Source organism: Zeus faber (genome assembly GCF_960531495.2).
Source record: "Zeus faber genome assembly, chromosome: 10".
NCBI lineage: Eukaryota > Metazoa > Chordata > Actinopteri > Zeiformes > Zeidae > Zeus > Zeus faber.
The window spans coordinates 16,159,808-16,168,572 of record NC_137199.1 but is presented as its reverse complement, the minus strand read 5'-3'; positions in this window follow the sequence as shown (position 1 = coordinate 16,168,572).

Sequence of the window (8,765 nt, the reverse complement as noted above, 5' to 3'; positions counted from 1 at the left end):
AGAAATCAAAGTCAAAGAGAGCATCTCATACGCAGCCTACCTCTTTTTACTCCGCATAACATGATGGTAATAAATGTTCTGTCTCCCACGCGTTTTTCTTTGTCTTCAAGCAATAAATATTGATATTAAAAAAAACTACCTTTTGCCAGGAAAAAAAACCCAATAACAAGACACTAACCTGAGGTGCCGCAAGTGCTTGGCAGTGTCTCACACAACAATTTGTCTGAGATCAAAAGTAAACACAATTCAACGCGCTCCCCCGATGAATAAATTGAATGAGCGCAAGTGTCTCAAAAGAACAAAGCTGCGGCGACAGATAAATCATACTCCAAAATAATTGCAATGAATCCGACGTGCAAAAAATAAAATAAAATAAAATAAAAAATTACATGTTTTTTGTAGGTAACAAGCAATTGCTTAAATTCCCTCCATCAGTAACAAGCTCGATGTGAGTCGTGATAAGGAAGACGCACATCTCAGTCTCCCTCATCTCAACACAAAAACTACAAAGGATGAAGAAGAGACACTGGGTCCTAAAGAGCGTTTTGTATTTAGCGAGCGGCGCAACGTTTCCAAACGTGAAAACGGAGAAGGATGGAAAGAAAGCCCTTTCAGCCCCCTCGATTTCAGCTTAACAAACAAAGAAACACAGGATTGTTTCCAACAAAGCGTGTCTGTTGTGTGTGTGTGTGTGTTTGTGTGTGTGTGTGTGTGTGTGTGTGTGTGTGTGTGTGTGTGTGTGTGTGTGTGTGTGTGTCTGTGTCTGTGTGAGTGTGTGTGCACCGTTGTGTTTGTCTAAAGGGAAGACAGATAATGAAGATTGGAGGAGAGACAAACGCATAGGAGAGAGAGAGAGAGAGAGAGAGAGAGAGAGAGAGAGAGAGAGAGAGAGAGAGAGAGAGAGGGGGTGAGAGAGAGGAAACCGTGCTGTTGTGAAGAGATGCAGTATGATATGAATAGATAACCTTTCCAAACATCTATTGTCGTGGCTTTACAATCTCAGGGCAATTTTCTGTCTTACTCAGTTTAAGTCCAGTGTAAACAAGTGTTGATGATAACAACACATGGAAATCTGTGCTATTCCCTTTAGCACTCGATGGGGAACTTGCAGGACTTTGGGGGAGCTGTTCTTTCAGCACCACTTCCTATAAAGGAATGGATGATGACGTACTGCATGTGCGAGAAACTGGACATCAATGTAGCTACTTTCATACTAAAAGGTGAGCAATAAGCACCTATCTGGCTGGGGAATTATACAATCTCAAAACCCTACATGTGCCATGGACAGTTGCTCAAACACACACACACACACACACACACACACACACACACACACACACACACACACACACACACACACACACACACACACACACACACACACACACACACACACTCCAGACGACTGGACCTTAGGCCCCATGCCATTATCTCGCCAAGGAGCTGCTTTCCATTCCCATTTCAGACCAGTAGGCTGTATTGATCTCTTCTCAAATCCATACCAGTGGCAGGTGATCAATAACACGATTCATCTCAATAGCCCAGGACCTTGAGTCCAGCATCCAGCCCAGCTAAAACGGGTGAGCTGAGAAAAAAGGGGAGGGAGGAGGACAAAAACACAAAATAACCTTTTTATTCCTTGTCCAACTATTTTTTTCTTCCTCCACAAATTTCACTTTCCTCTGCTCGCCTGTGTGTTACAGGCCTTCACAGCGCGTTGTTTATTGCAAGATGTTGCATCACACAGCCTGTCAACTGCGTCCCTGTTGAGTGCAATGAATGACACCGCATAGCGATCAATTTCACAGCAAAGATGGGGGGCAAATGATTTAAACTTGAGCAGGCAGTACTTTTACACAAACAAACCATTAACAGCCACGCCTAATTACAATCACCTCTTCATGTACAAAGTTGTGTTGGTCCAAGTACCAGTGGTGTTGTTCATTGACAATATATTTAGGTGAAGCAACCAAAAGGAAGAAAACAATGTAATTTCCTTCTTGGTTGTATGCCAAACACAATAGACAGTTCCACACCTTTGTTTGTATTTCTGTGAATAAGAAATGACTCATGGCAACCCCTGAACCACAGATCGGAACTCATTCGGGGCTTAATGGAACAACATATAGAGTCTTAAGGAGTCACACGGAGCAATTCCGTATTGGTTATTTGGTGAGACCAGCAGCGGGGGCAACTCACCACTAACCGACTGGGTTTTCACGTCACCCACAACACATCTGACGCCCCTGCCGTATGTGAATTCTTCCATAAATTAGCAACGTCTCCAGTCCCTCTCTCCTCCAGCCTCAGCCATCTCATGTGAACCAGTCGAATACAAACAAGGTATGACATCACAACAGATCGACAGGAGTGGATCTGCTGCAGCTGTTTGGAGCAGAACAGGCACAGAGCAACCAGTGCAGTCAATAAGTGCCCTGTATGGGGTTGCATGAGAGAAAGAACACTGGCAGAAAGTTTCATGTTTTTAGGATGTAGAATAGAATACAATAGAATAGAATATTATGTTTTGTTAACTTGTATGACTTGATTCACCCACTAAAAGAAAGGTACAGGAAATGTCGAGGGTAAGCCACTTAATTTTGGGGCACTAAGTTCGAACTAATGTTTCATTATTTATGATGTGAGAAGAAATCACATCATATTATTTGTCTACACCCCCCACTTAAAATAACTGTCATCGGTATTGACACAAACAAAACCCTTATATATCAGACATGTCTCAGTATCTCAGTGGCATGTTGACTCACCAGACAAGATGCTGGAAAAGCGAAACCCTTTTTTTTTTTGAGGCCCGTTACCTGGGCAACAAGCCATGCGGTGCAGGAGAAAGATGTTGTGAGAAAAAAGATGAGGAGGGCATTGAAGGGCTCTGACACTTCTTAAAGCAATAGGTCGCCGCTTCACTCCTCACCCTCCAAACCCTATTGTTCAACAAACAGCATGCTTTGCAGTTTATGCTGTGTTCAAATTTTGCATCTGATCTCATGACTATAGCTTCCCGGACACACACCCTCGAGCGCACCCGCCAAGGCAACGCACTTCAAAACACATAAGAGTTTACTGACCCTTACATTCTATTCTATGGCAAAGAATCAATTGTAGATGTCCACTGTGGAGGGAAAGGGGTTTTAAATGCAAGCAGGCACAGGCCGACACAAAATAAATTCTGATCTGCTCTGATGTGTGTGTGGTACTGCAAGGTATACACACCTCCTGAAATGGTGGCAGTATGAAAGAGAACATGTTTGAAGGATCTGTGTATTTAAAAATATTCTAAAGTAATGAAGACAGAGTAGAACGATACTTGATTATGAAAGCGTTTTTTTCTTTACATTTTGGTGATGCACGCTCAAGCCCATAAGAAGGCAATTGCAACAAGTTCATTCAACAAACCTTTTTCAAACTGAACAAATGCTGCATTTTCTCAATCTTTCAAAAGACCATTTGTTTTGTTTTGAATTGTATTGTGATATATATATATATATATATATCACATATATATATATATATATATATTTGGTATTGTTGATGTTTTCCTATATTTTTTGGTATTGAGACAGGTTTGTTGAAGTGAATATAGTTAAGGATACATGCAGAATATAATATATATCATTATTATTGCGGGGGTTGTATTCGGTTGTAAAGGTTTGCGGAGATTCTACAAAGAGGAGATTCTACAAAGAGGTAAACCCATAGGGATTAAGCATCAGGGGGAAATGTTCAAGATCTTCTTGAGGATGCATTTGTGTGTGTGTCTGTCTGGGTGTGTGTGTGTGTGTGTGTGTGTGTGTTTTTGGAGCCACTGCCTGTGGAAGGTGGGCATCAGAGGAGAAAGGAGGCTGGAGGCGCAAAGGAGTCTCCTCATTAATGGAGGTGATGGGGAAGTGGGAGTAGAGGGAATGCAGATCTTCCCAGAGTGGGGTCTGTCCACCAAGGCAGCTTCTGTCTTCCTGGGGACAGACAGACGGAGAGGGAGGTGAGACAGGTTTTCAACCCAAGAGTCAATCTGCAGACACACATAGGCAGTTTGAGCTTCCTTTTTGGCGGTTGCTTCGGTGCTGTGGGCCTTGCTGGTCTCCCTCTCTGTCCTGTTTCAGTCCTTTCCTGTCCGTCCTCTCCAGACTGGCCCAGATTGTGTCTTGACTCGAGTTGGGTTTCCTCCAGGTTTGAGTGAGATGGAAGTGGATGGAATTAGTCTCAACAGCCATCTGCCCTGGTCTCTGGCTCCCTCTGCTGTGGGTTAGGTGACAGTGGCAAGGGGAGACACCGTAGTGTGTGTGTGTGTGTGTGTGTGTGTGTGTGTGTGTGTGTGTGTGTGTGTGTGTGTGTGCGTGTGTGCGTGCGTGTGCGTGTGTGCGTGTGTGTGTGCGTGCGCGCAGCGTGTGTTTGCGTGCGCCAAATTTTCCCATGATACTAATTAATATTGACAAAGCCCCATATGTTCTTTTTTTTTTTCCCAAGTGGGCCTTAACTGTAGAATAACGTTGTCCTCTCCTCTGTTCTCGCTTTGTTCGTCACGATATGTTTCAATTGTCGTGCGGAATCTGTTTTGTTTCTGTTTATCAAACACAACCCTGACACACTCTTCAACATCTTAAAGTATTTTTGGAACTTCTTACTGTCCTGAGAACCCCTGATGAAGGGTGGTCTAAGGGCATAACCAGTATTCATGGAAAAACATATTGCGCGTATAATAAGTGTTATGAGATGCGGTTTATTGCCCTTTTGGTGCTCGTGAATGTGTGATAAACATTCACGTTCATGTGGGTGTATTTTAAATAACAGAGGATGTTTTGGTGGGCGGACTTGGCAGGTAATGTCTCTGCATTCTATTTTTACTTAAGTACCCATTTTTTCCCCTTAAACAAGGGAGTAGATACATCACGTGTGGACATCATGACCTTGGCAAAGCTATTTATGTTCCAGGACTTCTCCCTGGCAGTTTGTAATTTCTCTCAGGTTTCCAAGGAAACTAAGCCATCTGTGATTATACAGTCCACCGCATTTTTCAGTTAAAATTGCATCTGCTATTTTTAGTCCGGAGATTCTACAATAAATATTTATGGGCAATTCTAGATGTGTTTACAGCACCGTTTTGAAGACCCTGTTCAGCCACTAGAGAACCAAGTCACTCCAGCTGCACCTGGTGTCAGGATCACCCGCAGGGCAAAGAATAATCTGAAAATCACATGTGACTTTGAGATATGGGCAAGGGAAAATACTGGAACTCTAAAGGAATACTAGAACTAAAACAAAAAAAAAGTACTGGTAGTGTTTGCTCTTGGGATACCCGGTAGAATTAAGAAAGATTTCTGTGTCAGTTATTGAGTCATTGAAGGTGTTGCGAAGGTGAGAAGAGAGAACCCATGGATTATCTTTTCTCACAGATAAATCACTTTGGAAAGTCTTAGCAAAGCCTGACAACGGGTTTGATTGAACAATTTAAAGGATATAGAGGAGTATTTAAAAAAAAAACGTCAAACCACAGCAAGGGCCTTGTATTTCGCAAGGATTTACTAGTCCTTTACAATTGATTCCTTGACGCAAAATGTGACGCTGGTATTTCAATCCAAACAGAAGCAAACAATCTGTCTGAGGATACGGCTTCAACCGGCTTATATTTATCTCTTGTTCTATAAAATGTATACCCACAATTGTTTCATAATTAACGCACACAATTTGCGGTGAAGGAGAAACTGGGTATGCAAATAGACTGCCAAAATTAACATTGCTAAAATGTGTAACTAAGATGCTCATATAAATACACAGTCTTAACACACACAATCACATTGATATGCATAGTAGTTTTTGGGAAGTGTGCATCCTCAGGGGAGACATGCACCTAAAATAACTGACAGGGCACAGAGGGACACCAAGGTCAAAGCGTCCAGTTTTTCTTTTTAGCGTGTGGAGACGTTCATTTTTTCCCTAAATTGTCTTTCAGGTCAAATAAGACGGCTAAAATTGTATATCCCAAACAGGTTCAGGTGGAGCGGGAGCCTACCTTGACGTTTATGCAAGGAAAGCAAAGTACCCACTCAAAATTCGATAATTGTAGATCGTTCGTGATTTCATGTTGATATAATTGCATAGCCTGATTACCCATCACCTCCCTCATGCTCTATAAATAGGCTTTATAACTGTACTTCTAACCCAGGCATTCACAAAAAGTGGACCGTTGGCTCAAGTCAAAATATTACTACATTTCTTGAATAGAACAACTTTTCCCTGTTATTCCACCCAACCCAAGGCGTAATGTTTCAAGGCCAGTTAAATACAATGTCTCTCTCTCTCTCTCTCTCCCTCTCTCTCTCTCTTTCTCTCTCTCTCACCAGAGATGAGAGTATTGAGCATCATGCTACAATGTGTGTGTGTGTGTGTGTGTGTGTGTGTGTGTGTGTGTGTGTGTGTGTGTGTGTTAGTGTGTGTGTGTGTGTGTGTGTGTGTGTGTGTGTGTGTGTCTGTGTGTAAGAGAGAGAGAGCGAGAGAGAGATGTGTGAGGAAAGTTTCTTTTAAAAGTGGAGAATGCAGTGTGAGTGTCTGCATGTGTATGTTGTATATGTGTGTGTGTGTGTGTGTGTGTGTGTGTGTGTGTGTGTGTGTGCAGAGAAATGTAAAAATAAGTGGGCCGTGTGTGTGTGGGTGGGGGTTTGGGTTCCAGGGGAGCAAAGGAAAGCGATAGAGGGAGCAGCAAGAGAAAGGTGTGGTCGGGTGGTGCAGTCGGGTCAAGGAAAACACAAAGGGGGAGGGAAACAAACTATTCCCCGCAAACGGTCTCCACCACAATCAGCTTTCTTCCCCCCCCCCCGTGTCATGCCCCGTCCCTCACTCTCATGTTTACGGTCACAGGGCCTGTCCTATGGAGGGTGATGAGGAGACGGTTACACAGGACCTTTCATGTGACCAAATGAGATGTCAGCCAACTATCTCAGCAGCCCTGGTGCAGTGGGCGGATGAGATAACCTCTCCGGAGGGGAGCAGCTCCGCTCCTCTCCCCTCCTCCCTTTTGATCTCTTCCCGTCTCCCTCCCCCCTGGACCATCCCTGGTCCCCGCTAATCACTTGGTCCGCGACCCTGCACGTCAATTTATCGCCATCATTTCTTTCATCCCGCCTAACCGTTCCCTGCTTCTCGCTGCTCCTCCACTCCCCGTCTCTTGAAGTGTCTCTTGTCGCTGATCAGCGAGGCAAAGCCCTATCATGTCCCGCAGTGCTGGGGGGGCCGCAGTGGAAATCGCACTGTGGCAGTGGCCCTTTTATCAACTTATTTCCCTACGTCGCGGTTTTTGGTTTGTGTCCATTTGCTTTCATCAACCAAATCGCTGGTTTGCTGCTCCCTTCCTATTGCTTTGTGCTCCCTCTTCAAGGTAGCGCTTTATTCAGGACTCCATCTTCCACTCACTACATCAAAATGTACCCATAGAGGTCACACACGCATGCACGCACGCACTCACGCACGCACACACATTATACATTTCTTATAGTCTAATAGTCTTTCTCTACCTTTTGGGACAGTCATAATTCGTTTTCCCTGTATCTCACTTCAAGCCCACCTCTCTCACCTCATTGATACAGACAAATGGAATAAAAAAAAAAATAGATCAGTGAAATATTCACCAAAAAAGTAAGCGAATTAGGTTTGTAGTCTAGTCTTTTTTATTTGTAGGAAGGCTATCTGCATTGTTACAATACGGCACCAGCGTGGATATAACTTGTTTAATTCTCCCCTCAATGCTAAATGGGCTTCAGTCTCTGGACATCAGCATGCTGGTAGGGGTACGGTAGGGGCCACAAGACCGAGGTCGCCCGGGGCTCCAGAATGCCTGGGTTCGAGCGACAACACACATGATGCATGCCATAATTCTTACGACACGCTGTGATTAAAAAAAACAAAACAGGACACACACTTTCATAACTGTCGGAGGGTCTCACCTTATTATGCACAAACAGACTTGAGTCAAGACGTGAGAGATCCACCTATGTCTTTACCTCCCCCTCGTGGACGACCGGTGTTACTACACCAAGACGCCTTTGTTTTGTTTTTTGTTTTGGTTTTTTTTTCCAGGAAGTATCTCACTGCGCAGGCGCCAACTCTCCTTCCCTCGTTTCAGTCCGTCTTTCTGTCTGTCTGTCTGTCTGTCCGTCCGTCCGCGCTGTTCGCGAACAAGTTTCTCACTCACTTTCTCACGTTCTAAAAAAAAAAAAAAAAAACTTCCGAGATACTTTGCTTTCCACCCAATTTAAACAAGGTTTCAACGACGGCGGTCGTGGGAACAGGTGACGTCACCTGACAGCAGACGCACCTTCAACTACATAGTATTTCTCAGTCACGAAGTTCACTGCGCTGGTTTAGCTCAGTGGTTACTTCCTCAATTTACGATGACACCAGTCTCTGCCCCTCGTCGGGGAAGGGGTTCGGACCACGGGCGCTGTCCAGCGTTTTTTTTTTTTAATTTTTTTTTATTACCCTCCCACCGCCTTTTTGTTCTTTATTTCGAGTAATTATGTTCGGCTACAACAAAAGTTTTATTTTTTTTTTATAATTTCCAACAGAAGCATTGTCTCATACAGGCTGCCCTTGAGTCGCATACGTACATATGGGTATGAGTTACACTGAGTAAACATTTGGAGGCTACTGCTGTGAACTTGGCGCCTTGAGCTTCCAGGCGTTCGCAGGGTTTTGTAATAAACATTTAAAACAAAAACAACACGCACACACACACACACACACACACACACACACAC